This window comes from Cibotium barometz, chromosome 31 (assembly GCF_041138505.1).
Source record: "Cibotium barometz isolate CiBa-2024 chromosome 31, ASM4113850v1, whole genome shotgun sequence".
NCBI lineage: Eukaryota > Viridiplantae > Streptophyta > Polypodiopsida > Cyatheales > Cibotiaceae > Cibotium > Cibotium barometz.
The window spans coordinates 7753250-7772849 of record NC_141076.1 but is presented as its reverse complement, the minus strand read 5'-3'; positions in this window follow the sequence as shown (position 1 = coordinate 7772849).

The following is a 19600-nucleotide window of genomic DNA, read 5'->3' as shown; positions in this document are numbered from 1 at the left end:
TCTAGGAGGGGTCATATGGCCTTGATGATGGCATTGAATTTTACGTTTAGATATGATTCTTGGCTTTTTATATAGCATGTGTTTGTTATGTAAGCCAGCCTTCGATTTTGAGAATAAAATCATTATAGGAGGGGATGGTTTGTGACAAAGCTATTTTTCACTAGTGTAAGATTCCTCCCCAGCCTCTCAAGATGTCTGTCCATCATCTTCCCCTGTAATCAAATCCCTCTTCAGAAATATAAAAGATCTTGTTTCTACCAGTTTTGGCCTAGAGAGAGAAAATCTTCTAGAGAGTGGTAAATCAGTTTTTAAATATTTTTGGATGGAAAATATCTCTTCTTATTAAAATAAGTTCCCCCGAAACAGAAGTTCAAAAAGATTTCCAGAAGGTGCATTAGAAATCAAGTATAATCTGTTCAAGAGGCCTCATCCTAGGGGTTAAGAAATTTTTGAAATTTTAAATTAAGGTTCCTATGGACCAATAAGATTCATCTAAATGTAGGGAGGAGATAAATGGAAGAATAAAAGGAAAATCCCCCAAAAATGAGTAAATACTCACATAAGAAGATGAAGAGTTGACTAAGGACAAGGTTAATAGTTAAAAAAGAGAGATACTTAGAAGACATGATGCATTTTTGACACCTCAGTAGTATGGGGGAATTCCCCTCATGAAGGAGGTGCCTATTTCACATGTGTGGGAGAGTTTTAAACTCCCAAATAATGAGATATTTTTATCTCTCCTCTCTCCTGTTTCAACTAGATCCAAAAAGTGGACTAAACTGACCCAAAAATGGTCAAAAATTGACCAAAGTGATCTAGAAAATTCTAGAATCAGTTGGCTTGGTTAGAAGCTCACTTTTTCCTATAAATAGAAGCCTTCCCCTTTGTTGAAGCTCAATAGTGTGGTTCAAAAAAATTTTCAGAAGGTGCATTAGAAATCAAGTATAATCTGTTCAAGAGGCCTTATCCTAGGGGTCAAGATTTTTTTGAAATTTCAAATTAAGGTTCCTATGGACCAATAAGATTCATCCAAATGTAGGGAGGAGATAAATGGAAGAATAAAAGGAAAATCCTCCAAAAATGAGTAAATACTCACATAAGATGAAGAGTTAACTAAGGATAAGGTTAACAGTTAAAAAAGAGAGATACTTAGAAGAAATGATGCATTTTTGACACCTCGGTATGGGGGAATTCCCCTCATGAAGAAGGAGCCTATTTCACATGTGTGGGAGAGTTTTAAACTTCCAAATAATGAGATATTTTTATCTCTTCTCTCTCTTGTTTCAACCAGATCCAAAAATTGGACTAAACTGACCCAAAATTGACCAAACTGATCTGGAAAATTCTAGAATCATTTGGCTTGGTTAGAAGCTCACTTTTTCCTATAAATAGAAGCCTTCCTCTTTGTTGAAGCTCAATAGTGTTTTTGCACTGTTACCCTACTTCTCCCAAGAGCCAAAAACTGTGAATTTACTCATAATTTATTAGTTTTTGACCTTCCTCTTCTAAAGATTGGTGGCCACTCTTGTTTCAAACAAGAGTAGATCCCTCAAACCATCAAGCCAAAGGAAATCTCTCAAATTCCTTCGTAAGTTAGAAATTCTCTCTTTTTCTATTCATTTTATGGTTTTTATGATTTTTGTCTTCTCTAAAATGAATATGATGTTATGCCTCATTGAAAAAAGGCATTCCCCTCTCTTCTTTAGTAAATCCAACCATTCTTTATCCTAGATGAATGATTAAAGGATAAAATCAAGTTTTTCATAATGTTTCTCTTAAATAAGTAGAAAATGTTTTTATTAGAATGATTTAAATACTCTTGGTGAAATTCTAATTAATTTTAGAGAGTTAAAAATTTAAAAAATGGTCAGCCATACAAAGGAGGTTATGGTAAAATTTTCTAAAATTGTGTAAAATAAGTTTGATATTTTTTTTAAAAAAAAGAGAAATCTCCATCCTATATGTATTCTTAAAGTGTTATTTTTCATCCTAGGTATAGAAAAATGCATACTAAAAATATTTTATTAAAATAGTGTTACTTTCTTTAGAATTAAATTCTATGTATAGAAGGAAGCATATTGAAATTTTTATTTTTATATTAAAAGCGTGATTTTCATCATAAATGATTTATATGCATAAATATATGCATAAAAGATTTTTTTTATTAAAAGTGTGATTTTCATCATAAATGATTTATATGCATAAAAGAATTTTTTTTATATTAAAAGTGTGATTTTCATCATAAATGATTTTTATGCATAAATGGATGCATAAAAGAAATTCTTTTATATTAAAAGAGTGATTTTCATCATAAATGATTTGTATGCATAAATATATGCATAAAAGATTTTTTTATATTAAAAGTGTGATTTTTATCATAAATGATTTTTATGCATAAATGGATGCATAAAAGAAATTCTTTTATATTAAAAAAGTGATTTTCATCATAAATGATTTGTATGCATAAACATATGCATGAAAGAAATTCTTTCATATTTAAAGAGTGATTTTCATCATAAATGATTTTTATGATGATAAAAGTGTGACTTTCATCAGAATTGGATTTTATGCATAATTAGATGCATATAGAATTTTTATAATTAAATAAGGATTCTCTTTAATCCTCTGTTAATTTTCGCAAAAATTGGAAAAATGAATAAGTAGATAATATGTGAGAGGAAATTCTACCGTTTCATATTCACTAAGATGGGAATGAGAAAATTCAAATAAACGATCGAAGTCGGAGATCGAGATAAATGATTATTTTATTCCTCCTAGGAATTCATGTTTAGTTTACTAATCTGTAAGCAAATATTCAATGAACGAAATTTAAAAAAAGAGAAATTGAAATATTACCTTTCGAGAAAGATAGTTTAGGAAGAACCTTTCTAGACTCAAACTCTGATTTAGACTTTTGACCAAGACCTAATTCCTTCGTCAGTTTCGATCAATGACGATGTGCCCAGTTCAAGAAAAATGCACTCAAATCACCCACCGAATCTGAAACTAAGTTGAGACCTTTGATTTTGATCTGAGGATCAAGATTACAAAATTCGAGGAATTCTACTTGGGAACCCAGACCTGTGATCTAGAAGTATTGGGATACAGAATTAAGATATAACCATTGTATTCAAAAACAAAATCAAAAATGAAAATTTGCATAGAAACCCTGTTTTCTTAAAGAACTGTCTTACGCCATAATGCTGGAGGGAGCATTTGGCATATGTGTTTATCTAAGGGAAGTTCGGTTGCAACAGAGCTGGCGGCGGGGAGTGTTCAAGGGACAGCTCACGCGGCAAAGCATGCCCAAGTCTTGACTAGCCTCGGTATGGTTAAAATGGTGCACTTTCAGTACGATGGACGAGGGCCGACGAAGCGGTCCCTGAGTGAAGTGCCAGGACACCTAAGGAGGATCCTGGAGTGTTCTGACCAGGAGATGCACGGGCTCATGGTGGTGCCGAGGAAATCCATGCATATGTCGAGAAAGATATTATATGATGGACCAATGTTTATTGTAATCTGTTATTTACTGGATCTTGTTTGCTGACCAGCTGGTCCCAAAACGGAGAGTCCAAAGTGGTACTCTTTTTGTGAAACAAGGGATTGAATGAAAATTTTGAGTTATGAAATCTGTGACCATATCTGTTTTGTCAATGGATTATTTTTGTATTAAAGTTTTAAAGAGGAGTGTGTGCGTACCTATTTTCTAAAGCTAACGTTAAGAAAGGCATTCAATTATGGGTGGGTGAGTACTTGTTTGGTTCTACCGATTCCAGTGGTAGGGTGGTGGCTAACCCTTGGGCTAATCATACTGAAAAATCTTAGGATTATGCTAGGGTTCGAGTAGTTAGTTAATTCCTTGATAAGTTTCTCAATTGAGTGGATCAACGGATATGCCTGATCTTGATTAGGAAAAAAGCGTTGAATTGCTGAGATGATCAAATTATATCAGCGATAGTTTCCTTCTATCTCGTTTATTCAGGTGAAGAATAGTTTAGGTTTTGATCTCGTTAGAAAAATTCATTAAGAAAATTCAAAAAGGTGGAATCGTCCTCACTTTCCGGGCATGGGAAATTTTCTCGGTTTCGGTTTTCGAAGTGACCACCAGCCTAGTCTCGTGCCCGGACATTCATGGGCGAGGCCCCGAGTGAGAAACTCTGCTCCGCGCATGAGGGGGCTTATGCTTTTATGGCTGATTCATGGCAGTCTTCCCATGTTTAGGTGGCTACTCTCTTTTGATGAGTAGCACATGTGTGTACTCCATGCTAATGAGTGCAACCCTAGATTTGCTTCATTGTAATGGATGTTTTTTTAATAATTTCTTCATAAAATTTTCTAGCCAATATCTTATGTTGACAGTGTCAAAAGAAATGATGAGAGATTGATCACAAAGAGATAATATGCAATGAATTGTGAGTGATCAACATCATCTTAAGCTATCATCAATATGTTCAACATATGAACAAGCTACACAAGCATAAATGAATGAGACTCAAGAGCAATGGAATGTGCTCAAGAGATATCCCATAAACATTACCCTAAACAGATGCTAATGAAGTGCTAATGACGAGAGTATTTCTAGAAAGGAACATTTAGTATATTAAGCACTAAGAAAGTACACAAAGTATGCACTCTACTCTCTCCACATAGCTAATGAATGAATAAAACAACTTGTTTATATAGACCTATGAGGAGGAGGCACCTAGACGCCTAGAATCACTCCACCTCTCCTATGATCTCTCACCTGACTCACCTAAAAGGCAATGGCTAGAATCAGGGAGTCACCTACTTGACCTACACATAGAAATCAAGTAAAATAATAGCCTTCTAACCTTAGACCACTTATTCTAAGGTACCACTAAGGATTTCCCACAAAGGGTAAGGATGGATGCTAGATCAAATATTTTCTAACATCCTCTCTTGATTCCATTATATTCAAGGTGTGCTTGAATCAAGCCTATCACTACGATAAAACCACTAAGACATGAAAAAATGCATCGTGGGCTATAAAATGTCATACATAGAAACTTCTAGAATAATGTGTCAGAAAAGTTAGCCACCTCCTTCATTGGCGGCTTTATCTTGCCCTTCTATTTCTCATCTTCATTCTTCTTCCTTTCGAAGCAATCTTTGATGATGTGTCCCTTCTTTTTGCAATAGTAGCAAGATCGGTGAGCCTTGGTGTTCTTCTCTTTGTCCTTAACTGTGGCTTAATAGGCATGCCCTATTGGGACCTGTGTTGAAGGAGTTGAGGCCTTGGAACACTCCATGGAGGTTTCCTCTAGAATGAGGGCAAAAGTCACTAAGGTAAGAGTATGATTTGTTTGATTTGCTATCACTGCTGATGGATTCACAGAATTTATCCTCGGAGTATGGAATTGGCTTTATGTGCTTGTGTTCAACACTCTTTCCATATGGATTATAAATCAAGCTTATAAGCAAGCTATATGGAGATATATCTTAGGATATCTTATGGACATGATGAGGACATATTTCTTTTGGTTTCATGGTGATGAAACTGGCAAAGAAGAGCTAAGTATTCTTTAAGGTTACAAAGCTATTACTTTTTGATTCTTCATGGTTTGCGTGTTTTGAGAACAACTAACACTTGTGTGTAAATGCAAGGAGAAGTGTTGTATATTTTTCTTGAATGTGTTTTAGGAAAAATTCTGTTCAGGGGCTGAGAAGCCTAGAATCTAGAGGTCATCTCTATTGTGAGCACGATGCTCGAGGACTACAATATATAACAATGTCAGTGCAAATGATGCAATACCGAATTTTCCCAAGTGTATGGTCATATGGAATATTATGCATAAAGCTCCTATCTAAGTGAGTGTAGGGTAGATCCTCAGAGCAAGTTTGGCATTTGTAACCATACAAGTAGGGGCATAAGTGGATTGAAACATGTTAGCATGTGCTAGGATTTCTTCAATGTATTTTTCTTGTGAAAGAGAAATGAAGCTTCCATGCGGATCACGGATAACTTGGATACCAAGAAAGTATTCTCCATAGGCCCATTATCAGTGATAGGGAACTCACATTGGAACATGCTTTTTGCTAAATGCATCATGTACTCATTAGATGAGAGGATAGGAATATCATCAACATAGAGACCTACGTGTGCCCAACCATTGCTATGATGCAAGATATAAAGATTATGATCCGTGAGTAGCCTTTGCCATCCCCATGAAAGAAGTGCATCATGCATGCATTGATACCATTGACGGGTTGATTGCTTCAAGCCATAAATGGGGTGTTGAAGCTTGCAAACAAAATGTGCATGTGATTGGGAGACAAAATATGGCGATTGTTGCATGTAAATGTCCTCTTCAAGCGTTCCATGAAGAAAGGCTGTTTTAATATCGATATGATGAAGAGGTAAATTGAAATGTGCTGTTAATGCAACTATCAAACAGAATGATGCCATACCCACCAAGACCGGGGAGAAGGTATCGATGCCAAATTGTTGTGTGAAGCAACGAGCTACAAGTCGAGCCTTGAAACGATCCAAGCTCCCATCGGCTTTGAACTTCTTCTTTAGGAGCCATTTTCACCTAACAATGTTGTGGTTGGGCGGTGGTGGCACAAGTGCCCATGTATGTTGATCTTGGAGGGCTTCCATTTCTTGACTCATTGCCTCTATCCATTCAGCCGAATGAGCACTAGCAAGGGCTTCAGAGACCATAGGACATTGAGGGTCTTCAAGAAGCTCTGGCAGATCAGCTGAAAGATCCCTGCCCCCTCCGCCCAACGAATTTGGGGGTGCTAGTAGCGGAAGTAGCACTTCTTGCACGGGGCATGATCCCTCCCTCAGGGCCTTGCCCAACGGATATCCGGATAAGAGACTAATCTCTTGGTTCTTCAAAAACCGAACCCGAAAAAAACTTTCCCCTACCGGAAAGCACGGGCGATTCCTCCAGGATATTTGTACTCTAACGTAGTCAAGGTCATTACTGACCAAACTGATCCGACCGAACCTGTGAGTCACTTGGTCATATCAAGGAAGAAACTTACACTTGGATCATAGAAACCAACGCTTTTTTCCCCATCGAGAGGCACAGTCGTTGATTCTTTTTCCATAGAATAATTACTATCTGGGATTTACTTCATCTATCGTACTATAACAGAATCAAGTCTCATTTTACGGATCCATCAGTCCAGCCTAACCCCATCCAGTCCCATGGGTTAGCCAACCGCCCAACCACTGTAGTGGTGGGATCCAATTAAGAATTTGGTTAGGTTTTGTCCCGAGTACCAGGGAAAAGAGTTCCCAGGCCCCCTAGCCGGATATTCATGCAAATTTAATGCCAGTCACACCACTTACACACCCAATATGAAATTGCCTTTTTCACAGATTCAGCTATCTTTAAAACAATCATTTAATGAAACCATAGTGTCACTGATCATAATCCTCCAAAAATATCCGGTTGAATCCTAATTTCCAATCATTTCTTCATCGGTGTACCTATGGCATCATTGGCAACCAAAACGCTCACCACCTGTCCACTCAGGGGCATTTTCAATAGTTCCTAGCTCATAGTACCTGACAATATATTCACTTATAAAAATCAAGATGGAATCTTTGTTGAAGATCAGCAAGATCAACCAACAGATCCATATAAAAGACCCATGGACTCATCCATATAAAAGAGCCATGGACTCATCCGTTTGAGGACCAGCAAGGTCAATCAACCAGATCCATGCCCTTATTTAGAAAACAACTCTTACTCCTTGTTCCACTATCTTCCCCAATGCTCGTGTGGGTATCTTCGGCGACCCCTAGAGCCTGAGCACCCTATGGTCAGTACCCTCTAGGATCTTTCGCTAGTCACCTAGCGCTTCACTCATACGCCGCTTCATTGGTCCCTCATCCACCATACCAGAAGCTCACCATTTAAATAGAACCAAGGCTGGTCAAGACCTCGGCCGACCTTGCTACGCGAGACGTCTTCCATTGACTCTCCGTTAGCTATTGCAACTTTATCAGTTAGGTCTCCAGGACCTCAATCTCAAGACGGTCAAAATGCTTCCCTAGCATTATTGACATATAACAGTCATTTAAAAACATGTCATAAATACAGTTTCTATAATGAACTCTCGTCTTTCACATTGTTCCACATCTGTCCACATTACTTAATCCATATCCAATTCATATGTATTCCTATTCTCATCCAATCACGTCATTTTTCATCTCATCGCATCTTTCCTCATTTATCCTCATCACATCTCATCCACTCGCATCTACCCATATTCACATCCCATCACACCTCATTCATTTACATCCCATATCATCACATCTTTCCTCATTTATCCTCATCACATCTCATCCACTCGCATCTACCCATATTCACATCCCATCACACCTCATTCATTTACATCACATATCATTCATTCACATCTATCTCAATTTACATCACACCTCATCACATTCATTTCACATCTCATCTCGTTCATTCTTATTCATAACATCACATCTCATCCATTTACATCCCATATCATTCATTTACATCCGATTCACATGACATCACATCTCGTTCATTCACATCCTGCTTCACATCACATTACATCTCATCCATTCACTCACATACACATCCTTTCACATACACATCCACATCCATTTTTTCACTTTCACATCACATCCTTTTACATACACATCCTTTCACATACACATCCACATCCATTTTTTCACTTTCACATCACATCCTTTCACATACACATCCTTTCACATACACATCCATTCACTCACATACACATTCGTTCACATACACATCCACATCCATTCTTCCACTTTCACATCCCATCCTTTCACATACACATCCACATCCATTCTTCCACTTTCACACACATCCACATCCATTCTTTCACATACACATCCACATCCTTTCACATACATTTTTTCACTTTCACATCACATCCTTTCACATACACATCCTTTCACATACGCATCCATTCACTCACATACACATTCTTTCACATACACATCCACATCCATTCTTCCACTTTCACATCCATTCTTTCACATACACATCCACATCCATTCTTTCACATACACATCCACATCCATTTCCATGACATCACATCTTATCACATCCATTCACATCCTATCACATCTCATACACATCTTATCCCATCCCATTTACATCTTATCACATTCTATTTTCATCTTATTACATCCATTCACATCTTATCGCATCCTATTTACATCTTATCATATCCATTTCACATGCTATTCCCATTTAGTAGCTTTTTCTAGTTCGATTCCAATAATGGGACTTTCTCTAAATTTTTACCAATTGCTTGGCCTAATTAAAGGTTCCTTTTCTCGAACGAGACTATTTCTATATTCCTTCTCAAATCCTCAATTGAATTATATTCAATATTCCTCTTTTGAATAAAAGAATTCATGGGATTTGTAGAAATCAATTCTACCCATATTTTCACTTTTGGTAAATAATTATAAATTGAATTATACTAAAAATTCCTCTTCTTCCCATTGAATTTCTTGGATCTCAATTACCATGGGAATTCCTCTTTTTGTATTTAATTATTTGCATTCTAATGTCATGGGAATTCTTTTTTAGATTAGAGAATTGCTTCATGAGAAGCTTCATTTGAATATAGAATAGATCATAGGAATGACCATTCTTTGGGAGAGAGAGAGACATGCTTTTAAAAAAAATATTTAATTTAAGAATAAATAAAAATTTATGTGTTTTATCACTACAATTCATTAAAAAATTTCAATTGTATTAAAAAGCCATTTAATTGAATGCTTCTCAAGCTTGAGAGGGGTTGAGAAGAGAGAACATTTGGAGATTTAAAAAAAAGACCATAAACCACACTTTACCTCCTAGATTACTTGATTCTTTAATCAATATAGAGGTCCCCAACCAATCAATTGGTTTGGTATGTTGATGAAGACTCCAAGGAAGATTGAAGAGAGAGAGAGAAGCTCCAATCTCTTCAATTTGTAGAGGATAATAGAAAATATCATTATTTCAGTATAATACTAGCATGGTATAGTTCTCATATTTTTTTACAAAGGGCTAAGAATCTATTTATAATACTAGCATGGTATAGTTCTCATATTTTTTTACAAAGGGCTAAGGATCTATTTATAGGTGAGGGAGTCCTCTAACCAAGTCCAACTAGTTTCTAAAATTTTTCAGGTTCAGTTTGGACATTGGAGAGCTACAAGTTTAGCCTCCATGGCCTTATTTAAGTCCTTGGCTATGTAGACAAACTTAGGATCTTCTCTTGGTTCAGCAAGGTCTACTTCCTTGACCTCTGCAGGCCCGTCACAAAACTCCTCCACTCTTACTTGTAGGGTTACGTTTCACATTATCAAACACTAACTTGCATTACCCTATGGTATATGACTTATAATGCTCACCTGCTGTGCTGGGCACAAATCAACTGCTTTAATTGCAGCATTAGCCTCTCGTTCCTTCTATACGAGTCCACGATTTTGTTTCTCTTGACTCAACGACTCGATTTTGGTTCATCATCAGAGACTGTCACCTTAGCTATATCAATTGGGGGTGGCCTACAATACTTGACCTTTTATAACTCCTCTCCCTAATCATCTATAAACTTTTGATGTAAGTTTATTGCACCCATGTACTGGAGACATTGGGTGATAGTTATTCTATCTTGCAGCCTTCTATGATGATTCACTACATAGCGTTTATGTCTCCGCAATCTTTGGAGATGCTCCTTGGTGTTTTGAAGAACTTCATCCCTTTCTTTAGATTGGGAATCCGTATAAGATTTGGAGCTACTCCGATAGTTTCTTTTGATGTTTTCAACGCTTATTTTCTTGTGGTGACTAAGGAGATGGTATCGCTTTCAATCTTGGTTTTAGACTCCTCACCACTATTGGTGCTTCAACTTACGTCATCCCATGTGGACTCAAGCTCACTATAACCAATCCCCTTGGCATCATACGGTAGAGAATAAATTATTCATAGGGGCACAAACTTAGGAAGCTCCTCACCATTAGGTGTAACCCATGTAGATCCTCTAACTCCCCAGCTACTATCGATTCTAGCCACCATATGTATCCAGTTCATATCATTTCAAAGATCAATAGCTTATTTTTTAGAATCTTTGTAAGGTGGGACCTTCCCTACATTGATTTCTTCTCTAGAAGTATAGTAGTATTGCAAAGGGGTCAAATAGATGGTAGTATCAGATCTCTGGTTGAATAGTCCACCAGTATCCTTTGGATGTACATGACCAGTCACCAGGTCTACTCTAAAGATTAAGTCATCAAATTGTAGGTAGACATGGTTTTTGGACCAATCATGGACCATTTTAGCTTCACGCATAAATGGTTTTTCTAGGATCATTTCATAACAATCAAGTTGCGTGGAAAAGTCCATCACAATGAACATATGCCTCACCCGATGTTTTAACCATTAATTTGGCATACTCATCCTTTACTTGGGCTCCTAGATCTTCTATGACTTGAGTTGATGAAATTCCATAGTAGAGTTGAGTCTTGTGGGTTTCTTCAAATGGTGGTAGTCCTATATTGATTTCTCTATTTAAAAGATCTTTCAATGCTCTAAAGAGTTTGGGATCTCTGCATAAACGCATAATCATTGTGGTCTTTGTTTCAAGAGCCATGAACTCTAACAATTTAGGGATGTTCAAGGGAGTACCCGTCACCTCTCTACCATACGAGAGTGTTGGTGATATTGGAATTTCCACCTATTGAACGGGTTCAGGGTTCTCACCCTCAAAAATTATCCTAAATAGTTGAGAATCCATGCTTGGGACAGGAGCTCTTGGGCACTTCATCCAGCAAGCCATTATTGGAGAGCTCCTGGGCACTTCATCCAGCAAGCCATTACTACTGAGAGCTTCGGACACTTCATCTAGCAAGTCATTTCTAAGAGCTCCTAGGCACTTCATCCAGCAAGCCATTTTTTAGAGCTCCTAGGCACTTCATCCAGCAAGCCATTTCTACCTATATTACCACTGTCATCCCCCGGTAGAATACCCCATCCCATCTGCATGCTTGGGAGTGGTGGGAAACTGAAAGATCTCGGCTATGTAGGCGGTGGAGGGTGGGGATGCACTTGGTGGCTAGGTCCACCAGGAAGGATCTACATAAATCCTTGGATGTCGTGGTGAAGTCTAAGGAATCAAAATGAGCCAACCCTACTAGGGCAAGCACGTGTGATAAAACATGAGATAAGGGCAAACCCAGAGGGTGGCGAGGAAATGATACCTTAGCTAGTGGCAAAATGATAGCTCGGTAGTGGCGGTGGCGACTATCAAGGAAGTTGCGCGAGACATGATGGCGATGGCGACTGTTAAGGAAGTTGCGCGAGACATGATGGCAATGGCGATGGCGATGGAAGCCACAAGAGAGGTGGGAACTAGCGGGATCCGAGAAGTGGAGGCGGTCAGTTGTGGGCCGGAGAAGATCAACACTCACGGGGTGGAAGTCAACCCATGGATGCGGGCCCTACTGCTGGTTACCGAGGTGGTGGTGACGGGGCGTTCATGGCGACGGGGCGTTCATGGCTGCGAGGTGGGGTGAGAGTAAAAAGGGATCGGTGAGAGCAACAGAGGAGGATGGACTATGGGATAGAGGGATAGGGTGAGAGAGGGAGAGGGGGATGCAGTTCGGGAGAGAGGTGGAAAGAGAGAAAATAAATAAATAAATAAAATAAAAATGAGGGTGGAAGAGAAGGGGACGAGAGAGACGTTTTTGTTTGTTGTTTTTTTTGCGGTGGGGATAAGGGGGGTTGGTGAGAAGGGGGGGGGTGTGGAGTGGGTGAGTGAGGGAGAGGGGGTGAGGGGGTGGTGACTATGAGAGAGAGAGAGAGAGAGAGAGAGAGAGAGAGATGAGTGGGGGGGTGCGCAGGAGATAAGGGGAGGTGTGGAGTGGGTGAGAGTGAGGGAGAGGGGTGGCGACTGTGTGTGGAGTGGGTGAGAGTGAGGGAGAGGGGGTGGCGACTGTGTGTGGAGTGGGTGAGAGTGAGGGAGAGGGGGTGGCGACTGTGTGTGTGTGTGTGCGTGAGAGAGAGAGAGAGAGGGGGGGGAGGAGGGTCGGTGAGAAGGGGGGGTGTGGAGTGGGCGAGAGAGATAAGGGGGAGTGTGGTCGGTGAGAAGGGGGGTGTGGAGCCGGGTGAGTGCGAGAGAGACTTGTTTCGTTTTCTTTGGATGGGGTCAGAGGTTGGGGGTGCGTGAACGACGAGGGGGTCGGTTGAGTTGGGAAAGAGGGGGGCTGGGGGGTGGTCGGCGAGAGGGGGGTGACAGTGGGAGGGGGAGCGCGTGAGTGAGAGGGGTCGGGTGAGAGGGGAGGGTGGGGAGAGGGAGAGAGAGAGAGAGAGAGAGAGAGAGGGGGCTGGGTGGTCGGTGGGGGGTGCGGGGTCGGGTGAGAGGGGGCTGGGGACTGGGGGGATGACGAAGAGGGAGTGGAGAGGGGGTGAGTGAGCAAGGGGGGTGGTGAGTAGGAAGAGTGGGGTAGGGTGAGGGGGGGTGACAGTTGGCGAACGACCCGAGGGGGGAGGGGTCGGATGAGGGGGTCGATGAGGTGGTGAGGGAGAGAGGGGGTGGGTTGGGAGGACACACGAGAGAGAGAAGGAGAGGGGGTGGCAGTGAGTGAGAGGGGGGTGCACAAGTGAGTGATAGTGGGGTCGGCTCGAGTGAGAGAGAGAGGGTTGGTGCATGGTCGGTGGGGAGAGATGAGAGAGGGGGCGGGTGGGTGTGCGAGTGAGTGGGGGACGAAGAGGGTTGTGACAAGTCAAAGTGAGTGCATGGTCGGCGCAGAGAAATGAGAGAGGGGGCGGGTGTGTGTGGTCGGTGGGGAGAGCTGAGAGAGGGGGCAGGTGGGTGTGCGAAGGGGGAGAGAAGAGAGGGGGAGGGTGTGGTCAGTGAGAGGTAAGGGGGGGTGGTCGGTGGGGTGAGGGAGTGAGGGGGTTGTCGGTGGGGAGAGAGAGAGGGGGTGGTCGGCGGGGTGAGGGGGAGAGAGAGAGAGTTTTTTTTTTGGCAACTGTAGATAATCATGATCGCCAAATTTTGTCTTAGTTGTAGTAGATGACTCCGCTGATCCTCGCCCCAGGGAACTCAAGAGCTACCGACACAAACACTAGGGTCAGGGAAAAGGGAGTGTAGATCCTCTCAGGGAAGTATACCCGCCAAGGATGAGTCGACCTCACTCGCTAGACATGTAAAACCTATGCTCTACACTGTGGTACCATGCTCTCCGACCTGTGCTCTACACTGTCTACCATGCTCTCCAACCACCACCTAGCACCGCAGTATCCCTACAAGCCTCTCACACACCACACCCACCACTGACCACTCACTCACCTCGCTCACATAGAGAGATAGACAAAACACCACCAGAGCACAAGATTGTATAGACAAGAATGATACAAGAGAGAGTCTCCTCTGTGAAAATGTGCTATAATGAATGTTCTACAAGAGAGGGTCTGTCCTCGCTGCTGCTACCGACAGAATGCTCCCCTTACCTCCTCCTTGGGTGTCCTCCTCCTCGAAGTCCCAACCCTCATCATGTAGTGTAGAGGGAAGATCTATCGTCTCGGGAAAAGAATATGGTGCTCAAGAGGATCTTGCCATCCCTCGGGAAAGGGATTTGGGTGTTACCTCCATGAGTGCCATCGGAGTTGGCCATGCACGTCGGAGATGTTGAAGGGCACCAGTGGCAACGGTCGGAGTCGTCAGAGGGAACGGGTGGTGACGGGCGGTCCAAGATGTTGAAGGGTTAGAGCCGTCGGAGGGTACCACTGGTTCGAGCGATCGGAGGGCACCGACGGTCAGAGCGCTTGGAGGCGATGGTGGTAAACTCTTGGTGGAGTGTGGAGGACCTGGCTTTCCATCCACATTTCCTTTTGCATGAGTAGATATATGACCTTTTTTTTGCCATGTATGAAATCCTTCACCATTGAATTTATCCACTAAGATTTGAGTGGCCATGGCTCAATGAGGAAGGTCTTACCGAGATTTTAATTGAATCTTAGTAATGTCTAGTCCTCTTAAAATGATTTGAACAAATTTAGCTCAAATTTGGTGCTAGACATGATTAAGATCACTAATCACTCACTAAAGAGGAAAAATTAGGTAACTTTGAGTGATCAATTGGAATAGTTGTACTCCCATTTGGCTCAAATGCTTTAAGAGAGTGAAATAGCAATGAATGAACATGAACTTGAGCTAATTATTCTTGGATTTTAATCAAGATTAGAGAGCTTATCAAAAACTTAATGAAAAATGAAGGTACAGGCCTAGATCTCAACATCTGCTACTCCATTTGCAAATCCGACTTCACAAGCGTGTTCGTGGGGCTGCCGAAAACCCTCGGATCCAAGAGGAATTACACAATGCTTACGCGACCTCGACATAAGATTAGTTTCCCCCAAAGTTTTAAGCATCGACTGCAACGTTGATTCACATCAATTTGTGCCGAATTGAAGTAAATTCTCCAAGTACTACAGTCACCCAGAGCTCCTCTAGACTCCCTTTCTTGCCCAATGGTGGAGAGAGTAGGCAATGGCAAGCCCTCCACCACGGGGTGGTTCTTTACCACGTATTTTTTTGGATAAGGTAAACTAAGTAGTCACTAACAGGGTTCAAACTTGCTAATTATGATATGATGGAGTGGTAATGAGATGAAAGGAATGGCATTGGCTCTGATACCATGTTAAATGAGATGGATTTGAATAGAATATTGGTACATGAACATGAGAAAATGAGAGGTCTATGGTGGATGAAAGATGGAGGTATACATAATTAGAGTATAGAGTTGATACTAATGAAGATGAACAAGATATGGATTAGGACTAATCACATAATCACATAATCACATATTTTGCATTAAGAAAACGAGTTTGATACATCCATTTATAGCTCTCATAGTGCTCTCATCCACATAATCCATGCACCCTTGTGCCATCCTTGTGTTCATAAATGCCCACATGCCTTGTGCACCCCTGCACTTTCCATGTGCCTACTTTTTGACCATTGACTCCCTTTTACATTAATCCATTCACATGCCCAAACAGCCTTAGCCTTCATCCATTCCTATTTCATATCATTCTAGGCTTCATCTACCTTGATCCCACATACGTGCCCCATACATAACATGACGGGCACCATATTTCAATAGCAAGTTGGTACCCACTAGCTCAATAGACACACTATCATCTAAATCGGCCTCTAATACATGCCCAGATCATAGGTGCATATGAGGATGGGGTGTTTGAAGGTCCTACGTATGCCCCAGACAAGTTTGAGAAATTTTAAATTTTTTAACTTTTTTAAATCAATTTTAATTATTTTTAAGAATTTTTTTTCGGTTGTCCAAAGTTTTTCCAAAATACGTTTCTGGTGTTGGCATAAAAAATAGTGTACGTTTTTCAGGTTAGTAAAGCGCTAGAGGCACTGGCTCCTAAATTTAAGGCTTCTTAACTATGGAAAAACACAATTTTTTGGGGTGTTACACAAGCTACATCAGAACGATTACAAACGGCCTAAAACATATATTAGGCAAACTTATGCGTGCACTTTTTGATTTTTTTTTTTTTGCCCGCAGACTTTTTATCTTTTCCCTTCTACTTTCTCTTTTTTAAACTTTTTTATTTTTTAAAACATTTTACATTTTCAATTTACAGTTTATGGTTTACGTTTACCCACCGAAAAGAGTATTCCCGGAATCTTTGCCATAGGCTTGCACGCATTAAATGCATCCAGCCACTCAAAACTTACCCGAAAATGTATTTGATAGGATTTTGGACTTTTTGTGCTAATGGCCTAAAAGCCTACATACATTAAATACAGCCAGCCAATCAAGTATAACACCTAGTGGCCCAAATTACAAGGAGATTAACCTAACTTAATTTGCATTAATTACAATAATGCAAGAATATAGAAAACTTGCAAAACACATAATTTAATCCACCTTGCAAATCCTCCCCGAATTTCTGTTTCGATCTTGATTTCTCCATGTAAGGAGTATAAATCGGGATAAATTCCATGCCCGAAAATTGATTTTGAGGTATGTTTACCTAGATTAATTCAATTTCATGCCTAATTTACTGTTCTTCATTTTTGAAATTTAAAAAAGTATGAAAAAATAGAAAATGCAAAAATCAACTAAAACATGAAATGTAAATTTGAAAAACACACAGTTTTGGTAGAAATTGACCAAAACTAAGCACAAATTTGCAAATATGACAACAAAATGTAACAAGAAACATAAATAATGCAATAAAATGGTCAATTTTTTTGAGAATTTTCTTTTGTTCCTTTCTTGTGACAAAAAAAACATAATTATCATAAAAATAAACCACACATAAGCATTCAAGATGCACTATGGCTATGTAGTGGGGCTATTCCCCGGTAGTGGTGCCACTTATGGAAGGCCCTTGCGGCATGGAAAATAAAGAGAATGTGTGGGAGAGGCAGAGCTTCAAACCCTAGCAAGCAAACACACACACACACAAGAGAGAGCAAGACCACAAGAGAGATGGATAGCTGAATTTTCTTCTACATACAAGGGTCGGTCCATAACGTGAACCCGACTAAATGAGCTGGCACTATAACTATGCCAGTCTCAAGTAATCCAAAATGGCTCACACAGCTTGTCATCCCACTGGCCGCATATCACCCATAATCTCACCAACCATGCTAGTGGTGTAGATGCGAAAGCTATCAACCAAGCGGGTCATCAATGTCTGCCATAGCACTAGTTAAGCTCCATATCTCAACACTCCCCCTCGAGCTCAACTCCACACACTGCACTCCAAGTAAGCTCCAAACCTATGAAGCTTCTCTGTGCCCAATGCCTTCGTGAAGATGTTAGCCACCTGATCCTCTATGCGCTGAAACAGATACCACATCTACATCTCCTGCTAGAACCTTATCCCTTACAAAGTGATAATGCACCTCAATGTGCTTCATTCTAGCATGATATACTAGGTTACTAGCCAACTGTATGCTGCTCATGTTGTCACAATATATGACAACTACCCTATCCACGGGCTCTCCCATGTCACCAAGCAGCTTTTGAAACCAAGCTACCGCACAAGCTGCCATAGCAGCACCCCTATACTCTGCCTCTATACTCGACAAGGCAACTGTTGGCTGCTTCTTACTGCTCCAACTCACAGCAGCACTCCAAAATGAGAACATAAAACCAGTGGTAGATCTCTTGTCTGCAATACTACCAGCCCAATCAGCATCTGTGTACCCATGCAACTGTATCTCTGTACCAGCCTCATATAAAAGTCCATAATCAACCGTGGACTTTATGTACCTGAGGATCCGTCTAGCCACATCCAAGTGTGGCTTCCTAGGGGCCTGCATAAACTGACTCACAAGTCCAACAACATAGCTTAAGTCTGGCCTTGTAATGGTCATGTAGATCAAACTACCCACTATGCGCCTGTATGTAGTGGGGTCCTCCAAAAGCTCACCTGTATCTCTGCGGAAATCTTTGTGTTCTGCTGCAATGGCACTGAAATAGGCTTACAGCCTGTCATACCATACTTGGACAATATGTCCAAGTCATATTGCCTCTGCAAATAGCAAAATGCCATGAGGTGATCTCACCACCTCTATGCCCAAGAAATACCGCAACTCACCCAAATCCTTCATCTCAAACTTCTGCTTCAAAAGCATCTTGACATCATGTATGTCTGCATCACTATCACCAGTGATAATAACATCATCCACATAGATGACTAATAGCATGATCCCTCGATCTATCTTTTTCACATATAGTGAAAAATATGCATTGGATATCTGAAATCCAATGGTAACAAGATACTCCCCGATCTTGTTTGACCATGCTCTGGGTGCCTGCTTCAAGTCATACAACCTGCACACAAAATCTAGATGTGCATCACTCTCATAACCTAGTGGCTGCATCATGTACACTTCTTCTTGCAAATCACCATGCAAGAAAGCATTCTTTACATCCATTTGATGTAAAGACCAACCCTTCGCTGCTGCAGCCATAGCAATGACAGCTCTCACGGTTGCCATTCTTGCAATCGGTGAACGTCTCCTCATAGTCTATGCCATAAGTATGTGCATAGCCCTTGGCAACCAATCTTGCCTTGTACCTGCTCACTGAACCATCAGCATTGTGCTTGACTTTATACACCCACTTACATCCAATTGCCTTCTTTTCCTTAGGCAAAGGCACTAACTCCCATGTTGCATTTGCATCCAATGCTGCCATCTCCTCATCCATGGCATCTTCCCATTTCTTATTTCCAATTGCTTGCTCAAAGCAAGTGGGCTCAACCTCCTGTATTGCTTTTACCATGTAAGCATAATGATGGGTTGTATATCCATTATATCTCAACCTGTCAACATGGTATCTAGCCCTCGTAGACCTGCGTACACCTGGATCACTGCCTGGTGTCCTCAAAACAGCCCCGGTTCTCCTTACACCAGGAATAACCAAGCTCCTTATCAAGGCTCTGCTCAGAGCCACTAGAGTCACCATCCACATATGAGTAACCTACTGACAGATCAGGCACAAAAGATTGATCTACCTTTTCCTTCCCTTTTCGTGATACATGTGTACCTGCATCATTCCTTAACCCGCCTA